The sequence below is a fragment of the Echinops telfairi genome, unplaced genomic scaffold, assembly GCF_000313985.2.
Source record: "Echinops telfairi isolate 266 unplaced genomic scaffold, ASM31398v2 ScPeMD7_3533;HRSCAF=4204_1, whole genome shotgun sequence".
NCBI classification, from domain to species: Eukaryota; Metazoa; Chordata; class Mammalia; order Afrosoricida; family Tenrecidae; genus Echinops; species Echinops telfairi.
The window spans coordinates 14,380,274-14,390,358 of NW_022107432.1; positions in this window are offsets into that span (position 1 = coordinate 14,380,274).

A 10,085-nucleotide genomic window follows, 5' to 3' on the forward strand; every position below is an offset into this window, starting at 1 on the left:
CATTTGTAATGTGGAGCAAGTGTGTCCTGTACTTCAGCGCACCAAGTGATGATCCCAAATTAGGCTCCTTCTTGTGCTATGTTCTCAGTGACTCACGGGGCCCCCATGAATCAGAATCCAGGCTGCACCTGTATGTGTGTGTACACACGGGTCTGTGTGTGCATGTGTGTATCACATTAATATCGTGGAGCCTGAGCGTGCCCTGGGCAGTGTGGAAAGGAGGTGTGGATGTTACTTAGTGAGATGTTTGTGTGTACATTCATTATCTGCCTTGGTATGTGTTGAATATGAAGTTAACCCCTTACCTGAGAATTGAAACCACAGTAAAACAGTCATAAATGTTTGTCTTTATCTTTTAAAATAAACCCATCCTACATTCTGTCTTATGAGATTATTTCTTTAGCAGTACCAGTGGCTGTAAAGCCAATCCTGACTCATGGGGTCCCCATGTGTTACAGAAAAGAACTGTTGCATAAGACATTTCTTGGCTGGCATCGTTATGAAAACAGATCCCCTGGCTTTTCCTCCGTGGTTTTTCTGGATGGCTCTGAGAAACAAAAAGTCACGTTAGGTGTTGTTTTTGTCCTAGCTCCAAGCTCACGACCATCAAGCAATTCTAGCTCATAACATCAGGGGACAGGGACACGGTGGAGCTGTCCCTGTGATTTTTCTGAGACTGGAACATTGCACAGAATGTTGACGCATGGTTACCTCATAACTAACGTAGAGCTACTCTGTGAGGTTAATCTTTATGAAAGCAGATGGCCAGGCCTCCCTTCTGCAGTCACTGGGTGAGTTCAAGCCATTAACCTTTAGGTTGATAGTCAAGCTCAAATCTTTTGCACCACGCAGGATCTCAACTCATGGTAACCCAATATGGCAAAGTAGACTTACCACATAGGACCTCCTAAGCTGGCAGGCTTTAGCATCAAATTGGAAGGTCTTTTTTTCTTGCAGAACAGCTGAACGGGTTCAGACCACTGTGTGGGCACTTTGGACTCCCATTCTGAACGCCAGGTCAGATCAAGAGCTAACAAGGAAGTAGCAGCCCTGCTTGCGGCAGAGTCTCATATCTACCACTAAAAAAGAATTACAGACATCCATTCAAAACTGGACCACTTTCTATGATGAGGATCTGATAGTGAGTTGTAATAGAAATACTAAGGCCAAGAAGGCACCAACATGCAGCAGAAATTGATCTAGAACAAGGTGAAAGTACATGTTTTGACCTCGGACTTCATTGAAACGCTCCTGACCCTTTCACCAACCTTACAAATATTTCTGATGCTCTGTGTGCCCTATGGCTTCTTATGAGAAAAAGTTTTCAACTTGATGAGCCCTGGTAGCATGAACGTTATGCATTGGGCTTCTAATCAACAGATCAGAAGTTCAAATCCATCAACTACTCAGAGGGAGAAAGATGTGGCTTTTTGTTCCCATAAACAGTTACAGCCTTGAACCCATGGGCGGTTCTAGCTGATCTAGAGGGTCCATGAGTCAGAATTGACTTGACTAAAGTGAGTTTTGTTGGAGCTTCAAAGCTGAAACTTACAAATGTGATTTCCACCAACTATGGGACAGGCAAGGCTTTCTAATCTTCTGGTATTCTCAATTGAGTCAGTCTGGTGAAAGGCATAGATTTCAAGAAATGATTCAAAAGTTAGCCGTGGTGAAGGCCAGAAAAGGACAAATCTGATTAAGTAGAAATGTTCAGAAGGTGCTGAAATGCTTGTATTTGTTCCTTCTCAAATTTCATATATTTTGTTGTTGCTGAGATTATATACGGGAAAACAGACATTTTCTGCTTATTCAGTTTTGTTACATAGGTTACATTCTTTGAGTGATGCAACCATTCGCACCCTCCTTTTCTGAATGATCCATTTCTTGTTCGCATAAACTCAGTCTCCTCAGGTACTGCTCTAATTTGCTATTGTCCATTTGAACCCATGTGAAAAGTTCCTACATGGGCTTTCGTACTGGACCAGCTGAATTATTATTCCATTTTAAGATGACTTCAGGGTATGTTTTGACATTTTAAGGTTTAGAAATTATTTCTGGGTAATAGTTCCTTGTGTTCCTCTACCCTTCATGGCTCTAGAAACTCCAGCATCTATGAGAACTTGAAATGCAATTCTGCATTTCCCCCTAATTTGATCAGAAATCTGCTATAGAATCTTTGATCAACATTTTCAGTAATGAGAGCTGGACACCATGAAACTCTTCTGATATTGGGGCAATGGAGGCAGTTGTTCATATAAGCAATTAGCCACACATTTCAGATTTTCTTCCTATTCCTGACTCTGCTTTTTCATCTGTTGTTATAGGTGAATGGACAGGACACCAATTGTACCTTGGATGGCTACTTGCAAGCTGTAAGAATTTAGGCATTATACATTTACCTAGGGAGCAAAGCAGAAGCACTAAACACATCAGTAAGCCAATTAACTAGGACATTCCATAAAACCATCACCCTAACCCTCCACCCCAATGAATCAAACCCCATGAGATCGTGCATATATGGCCTCAGTAGCTTTTTTCTATGTAAACATATCTATCACACATCTTTTTCCCAATTCTACTGGGTTATAGCTATATAGTTAATTTCGAGCAGTTAAATAATCAACTGCACAACCCTGAACTTAATCAATGCAATATTTCTATCACCATACACCCCTATTCTTTTCTGCCCCAAGTCTTAGTTATCTAAGTGTTGCTTATAAAAGAAATACCCCAAATGGTGACTTTAACAACAGATAATTTTGTCCACACTGTCTCCATTAATGTTGCAGGCTCTAGGGGAAGAGTTTCTCTCTGTCCTCGTTCTGGAGAAAGGTCCTTGTTGCTTTTGCTTCTGTGAACCTGGTATTTTTGGTGATCTTTTTGCATATTGCTATCAATCTTTCCCTAGTCTTAAGAGGTTCTCGATAGAGGGGCAGCACTCCTGGCTCTTCTTGGTTGGTGATACTACACCCCCTCCTTCTCTGCTTGCTTCTCTCCTCTTATATCTCTTATAAGATGTAAGGTGATGCAGGTTACAACTAAGGGAAATGCTCCTAATGTCAAATCAGTCCAGCTGAACCTGAATAAAGGTGTGGCATTCCACCCCACCCCCCTTGCCACTGATTGGTCAATCACATATGATAACATCATGGGGAAAAGTTACATCATTTCATAATTGCCAACTGCATTGTTACATAATTGCCAAACTACGGAGAATCATCACCCAGCTAAACTGACACATATTGTGGGGGAAGCAACTCAATTCACAGCACTCAATATATTTGCCTTTGGGGCTGCAGCAAGTTGGTGAGGTGACACAATATTTGTTCTTTTGTGATTAACTCCTTTTACTCAGGATAATGTGTACGCCCATCCTGCAGCATTGATCCAGACTCCGTTTCTTTCACTGGCTAAGCTATATCCCATTGTATGTATGCACCACATTTGGTTCATCCATTCATCTGTTGATGGGAGTTTATGTCGTGCTTCCATTTGGCTATTGTGAGCGGTACTGCAACGGATTCCGGACAGGTTCCCAATTCACCGCTGCATAAATCCACTTCAGTAGTTTCTCGAGCTCAGCGGCTGCCGGGTTTCCCTTGCTTGCATGTTCTCCCCTCCCTGCCCTTGTTATGCAGACTGTTTCCTCTGTTTCTGCAAACATTGCCAATCCTATAAAGTTTGAATCAAATCTTACTTCGTCCTTCAGTACTTCCCCAACACTTCCAGTTGGGAAATGGACCTTCCCCCGTTTGGCTTTGACATTCAGTTGAAACAGGCAATGTCCTTCCTCGTCATGCAGCTACGTTTTATCTCTCCTGTGAGAAAGGCAGCTTCTTAAAGGTAAAGACTAACTATGAAATACCTTCTCCTTCTTCTTTCCTCACCCCCAAACCATTTCATTAGGACCTAATCCAGATATGATACCATTCCATAATCCCATTACATCAAGCAGCATTGTACAATTGCTACAAAAATCAGTTTCAAACATTTTCTTCTTTCTTGAACTCCTTGGTATCCACTTCCTCTTATGTCCCACTTCCCCCCTGCCCCTCCCCACTTTAAGAACAGTTTCAAAATGGCAAGGACAGCATTGATTTGTGTATTTATTGTGAAACAGAACTTGTCTCATCAGAGCTTTCAGATTAAGATAGACTACAAAGAAAGCCCTGAATTACCTTTTTTTTCCCACATCAGCCAATGAAAACCTTAGGGGTCACATGATTACATCCTGTTTTGCGGTGGATTTCTCAGAATTTTGGGGCAACTCAGTGGAAGCTACAGTAAGTGCTTTGAGCTGCCTCCTCTGGATCCTCTCCAAGCACCTAGCAGACCTCTGTTCATGACTGCCTCCCCCTGAGTGCGTGGCCACTACTTGCAGAGTTAATTTTTCGTGGCAATTAGTATGCTTTGGAGCTACAGAGGAGCTGTCCAGGGAACTCAGCTCTTTCTAACACTCAGAGGTTAGTAACGGGTCCACTTTCCGGAATGGTACTTACTGCTCATTAGAAGTGGTTCCACTTTGTGGAAGAGGTGGGCCAGGCTAGCCAGGAGGCAGAGGAATGTCTGTACAGACAGATTAATGAGCGACCAGTGGGGAGGTTGTGGATCGCCATTCACATTCTTGGAAAGTATCTGTCTGTGGTGTGATGAAGAGGCCTGGGTTGGGGGCCAGAGGGTGAGAGTGGCTCCACATGGCCTCCACCTCCTGCTGCTGGGTGCTGGACAACAATGGGGAGGCAGTTGGGCAGCGGCACGTGTGAGGCAGCTGACTCCAGCTGATTGAAAATAGGCCATTTGTCCAGATCAATGCTAATGTGTACAGCCCCGTCTGCACAGTTTGGCTGTGCAGGGGGGACGGGGAGGCAGTTGCCTCCCTACAAGCATGTGTGAGCATAAAAGAAGCCTTTGCCTTTGCCTTTTAGTCCTCTTTCTCCACTTGATAATTTACCAATAAAATAGCCGATGATCTCACCAGATTTTCTAGTTGGCAAAGACATTTAAAACTTTGCGAGTCTGAGTAAGTAAAACAAAATCTTGGGTTCCAGATCTATAGATAGGTGGAAGCCCTCCAGATACATCTCTATACATGAAGAAGGGTGATCAGCTCAAATGCCAGCATTATAAATGATAGGAGCATTGCTGAATATTACAATTAACCGAACAAGTATTCTCTAAGCCCTTGCATTACCGAATAGACATTCAGATGGCTTCACAATCTCTAGGCAATGCCCAGCTTTTGAGTGCAGTGAAAGTCCCAGCCCCGATAAACCTGATAACCCCTGGGAGTCACTTATTCAAACCTTTACACTCAAACCTCACTTTCAGGATTCCCAAAGGCCTGGGCATATGCATACACTCAGCCCACAAGATGTGGTAACTTATTCTTCTTGAGCTTTATATATTTTTTATAAGACGCTCAAGGCAACTGGAAATATGTGGTTGTTTTGAGACAAGCCTGTATGTGTGTGCGCATGGAACGGAGCTTCATTGTAGGGTTTTAATGATTTGGGTTTTCAGAGGAGATCACCAGGATTTTTGTCCAAGGGGCCTTGGATGGACTTGAGCAACCATGCTTTTCCTTAGCAGCCAAGTGCTTAACCCCTTGAACCACCCAAAGACTCCTCTACCAGCGTAGTGCATGCCTTTCACGAGAATATTTTAAAGAGGCGGAGGCTATCGCTTGTGTACTCTCAAGAGTCATCCATCTTTAAAGGAAGACTATCTAGCCTCACTTCCATCCCTCATCCCTTATGAACCCACTATGGAGAAGTGAGGCTCAGAAAATTGAAATGAGTTCTCTGGAGCCAGGTCATGGCCAGAGTTCAGAACCCCTGACTTCCAGAGTAGACATTTGTTCCACAGCACCACTAGCAGTGTTCACCAAAATCACTTAGAAATCCATCGAAGAGAATAAGAATTTCCCTCTCCTGGAAGGTGTATCTACCTCTGAACTAAGGCTGGTGGTTCTGATTCAAATGGCCAGTTATCCACTGGGTGCACATATAAAAGAATCACTAACCCATGTCATTGATGTGGAAGTTGAGAGTTGGCTTATGTGTACTGGGCTATAGAGCAATAATCGCTATGTAAGGGTGTTTCAAAGTTAGAAAAAGATGCCCTTAATTACTTCCAAGTGCATTGAAGAAGTCCAGAGTGCCTACAACAATGGTTCTTGATTCTTTTCCTTTTTTTTTTGTCTTTAAAACAAAACAAAACAAAACAAAAACCAGAGAATATTATGAACACCCCAAAAGTTTTCCTAAAAAAAATAGGCAATATTTCTTAGAGTTGCCTCCTCTAGTAAATACTTTGTATTATTCTTTTTGGGGGGGAGGCCTACCACTAGACAGCTGAGAAGTTAGAAGTTACCACGTGCTCTGTCCCAAGTCACGGTGTTTTCAACTATGCATGGGCATAGCAACATGGACTTCCACCACTGCCACTGCTGAGTGCACCATCTGCCAGCAGCAGAAGCCAACAATGAGTCCACGATATGGAACCATTCCTAGTGGAGATCAACCAGCAGCCTGGTGGCACGTTGATTACATAGGACCACTTCCATCATGGAGGAGGCAGCATTTTGTTCTTACTGGAACAGACACCTACTCTGGATATGGCTTTTCCTTCCCTGCATGCAGTGCTTCTGCCAAAACTACCATGCATGGGTTTGCAGAATGACTTATCCACTGGCGTGGCAACCCACACAGAATTGCTTCAGATCAGGGAACTCACTACACCTAAAATGAAGTGCAGCAGTGGGCCCATGCCTATGGGATCCAATGGTGATAGCATATTCCTCATCATCCTGAAGCAGCTGTGTTGATAGAACAATGAAATGGCCTCCTAAAGACATAATTATGGCACCAGGTAGGTGTCAACACCTTTTGGGGCTGAGACAGTGTTCTCAAGGAGGCTCTATATGTTGTAAGCCAATGGTCCTATATGGTGCTGTGTCTCCAATAGCCAGGATTCATAGGTCCAAGAACCAAGGAGTGGAGACTGGAGTGGCACCACTCACTATTACTCCTAGTGATCCACTTGCAGCATTTTTGCTTCCTGTCCCAACAACCCTATGCTGGGAAGGTTCAGGCCTGGAAATCCTAGTCCCAAAGGAAGGAACTCTCTCACCTGGAAACAACACTGATTCCACTGAACAGGTAGCTGAGAATGCCCTCTGGCTGCTTTGGGCTCTTCATTTCTTTGGATCAACAGGTCACAAAAGGTGTCACTGTACTGCATGGTGTGATTATCCTGACCAAGGGGAAATTGGACTGGTGCTACATAATGGAGGTAAAGAATATGTCTGGAATCCAGGCGATCCAGTAGGCCATCTCTCAGTACTACCATGCCCCATGATTAAAGAAAATGGTAAACTACAGCAACCCAATCTTAACAGGACATCTAATGACCCAGACCCTTCAGGAATGAAGGTCTGGGTCACCCCACCAGCAAAGAACCACGGCCAGCTTAGGTGCTGGCCGAGGGCAGACGTAATACAGAATGGGTAGTAAAAGAAGGTAGTTATCCCTATCAATTACAACCATGTGATCAATTGCAAACATGAGGTTTGTGATTGTCAGTATTTCTTTATATGTGATTATTGAATATTTCCTTTGTTCATGTATGATGTACCAGATACAATTAGAATCAATATGTTTTGATTTATATGTATGATGCTAGGTGTAAGTGTGATTTCATTAATGTCTGGAAATTATATGTGGCTAAAGAATTATGTACCAGTGCCAGGGGTAGACCATTGGCAAGGGGTAGACTGTGATAGGTAGGATTATTGAGACAAGCTAGCCAATAGGAACATGTGGGATTGATCAGGTCACAATTTAATTGAAGGACAAAGAGATAAATGTCTCTGCAAGGCCCGCCCCCTTCTCTCTTGTTCTCTGATGATTAGAATGTCATGAGCCTGCTACTGCTTTAGTTAATTCTCTGACTCAACCTGTGAGCTGTACTACCTGTGGGCCAGGCCAACCTGTGGATTGTGTTGCTAGAGCTTGAGGCTCCTTCAAAACCTGCTTTGCTGTGCTGTTGTGCATACATCCTTTAGCTTGAGGCTGGTGGATCCTGTCACTTTGCATTGCTTGCATTCGATATCCCATCTGGGTCTGCTTCACTAAGCTCCCCAGATACTGACTGTTGGTGACCCACCCTGCTGCTTGCTGCTTGCCTTGCCCAAGGGAGGATCTGTTGTCTGCTTCCTTAACTTGGACCCATCAACCCACATAAGTTGAAGGACTTCCAGTATATTAACTGTTCTATGGAAGCGAATTGAACTGAGCACTCTGTATGGCTGTGTGGACTAATTAATGGTTATATTACTTCTTGTGGTACAAAGCTATCCATATATGTATAAAATCATAAGTGCCCTGGTTTCGTTTCTCTAGAGAACACTGCCTAACACACCTCATATGCATGTGAAAGTGTCTCTGTCTTCCATTGCCATTCATGCTTTCAACTCAAGGGGCATGGGAATAGAATCATGAGCAGCTATGGACTCTGGCTACAAAGAACTTATATTTCAGTGGGTGGAGCAGGGTTACCAAAAGCATACTGATAATTCAGTGTATAGTAGACAAATATAAACAATACAGAATCTCCGAGGAGGGCCAAATAACTTCCTCATGGGCCCTTAGATAAAATTTTGGGAATGAGGTAATTTTTGAGTTGAGCTTTGAAATACTCGTATGATATGATCAACCAGCTATATCTAGGCAATCATTTGAGACAATTATGTATTATAATTTCCTGGTAGCTTTTGCAATTTTAAAATGAATTTTTAAGGGTCCGAAGCACTATCTTCTTCATAAATTATTTTCATAAAATGATTTCATCCATGGTTTCAGGTAAGCAGGGTAAGTCTTTCTCCACAAACACACACTCCATAAAAACAGCCTTCCAGTTTACCTTCACAAAAGAGTGACCTCTATAAAAACATGTCCTCGGTCTTTAATAATGGGATGATAACCAGAACATTGCCAGCCACAGACAAGTCAATGGGGCACAGTTGTTATGACCAGGTCTGGCTCAGAGCACTTTTATTGTTATTAAGTGCCATCTAGTCAGTTCTGATTGATGGCAACTTTATGGTCCACAGAGCAAAACACTGCCCAGTCGTGCGCCATCCTCAAAATGGTTCCCATGCCAGGCTCATTGTTGCAACCACAGTGTCAATCCACCTCATGCAGGGCCTGGGTCTCCCTCACCCACCCACTACTTTACCTAACAGGAAGTCCTTATCCTCACTGGTCTTTCTTGACAACATGTCCGAAGTATGGGAGAAGTCACACTAGTCTTGCCTCAAAGGAGCCCTCTGGCTGCACTTCTTTCAAGACACGTTAGTTTATTCTTTCAGCAGTCCATGGTTCCTTCAGTGCCACAATGCAAATACATCCATTCTCCCTCTGTCTGCTTTATTCGGCATCCGACTTCCGCCTGCATATGAGACAATCAAAACTACAACTGATTGGGCAGAGCACTTGGTAACTACTACCTTCTTCAAAAGTTCCACAAGAACAGATCGCGGGGAATGTCAAGGTATATTTCCATTGTTATTCCTATTTTACGAGTGAGAGTGCTGTGATACAGAGAGGTTAAGTAACCTGGCTACTGAATGACAACTAAGTATTTGGTCCAAGATCTGAATGTGAAACGTATAACGGAGAAGTTTATGTACATAGACTATCTAGATTTCTTTCCTTATAAAAACAAATGCATATTAAATTCAGTTATTTGATTTGTCATTTTTATATTGAGCAACTATCTCCTCTTCTCCATCCCTGCTCCTCTTTCTTCTTGTTTTTGATTGACTCGACTCCTAATCATGGTGAATATCTTCTAGACACTATATTATGAACCAAGAATAAAAACAATGCTGAGAAATAATATATCCCCTTAAACAGTATCTAAACCTTGATAAGGAAAGCATCATATAAAATTGATAGTAAAGAGAGAGGGCTAGAATGCTACTTTTCAACCTTTATCTTTTGGGCCATGTTTGGAAAGGCATGGTACTAGGCATTTCTAAAAAGAATGTGTAGATCTCCATGGCTTAGCATAAAAAATATATA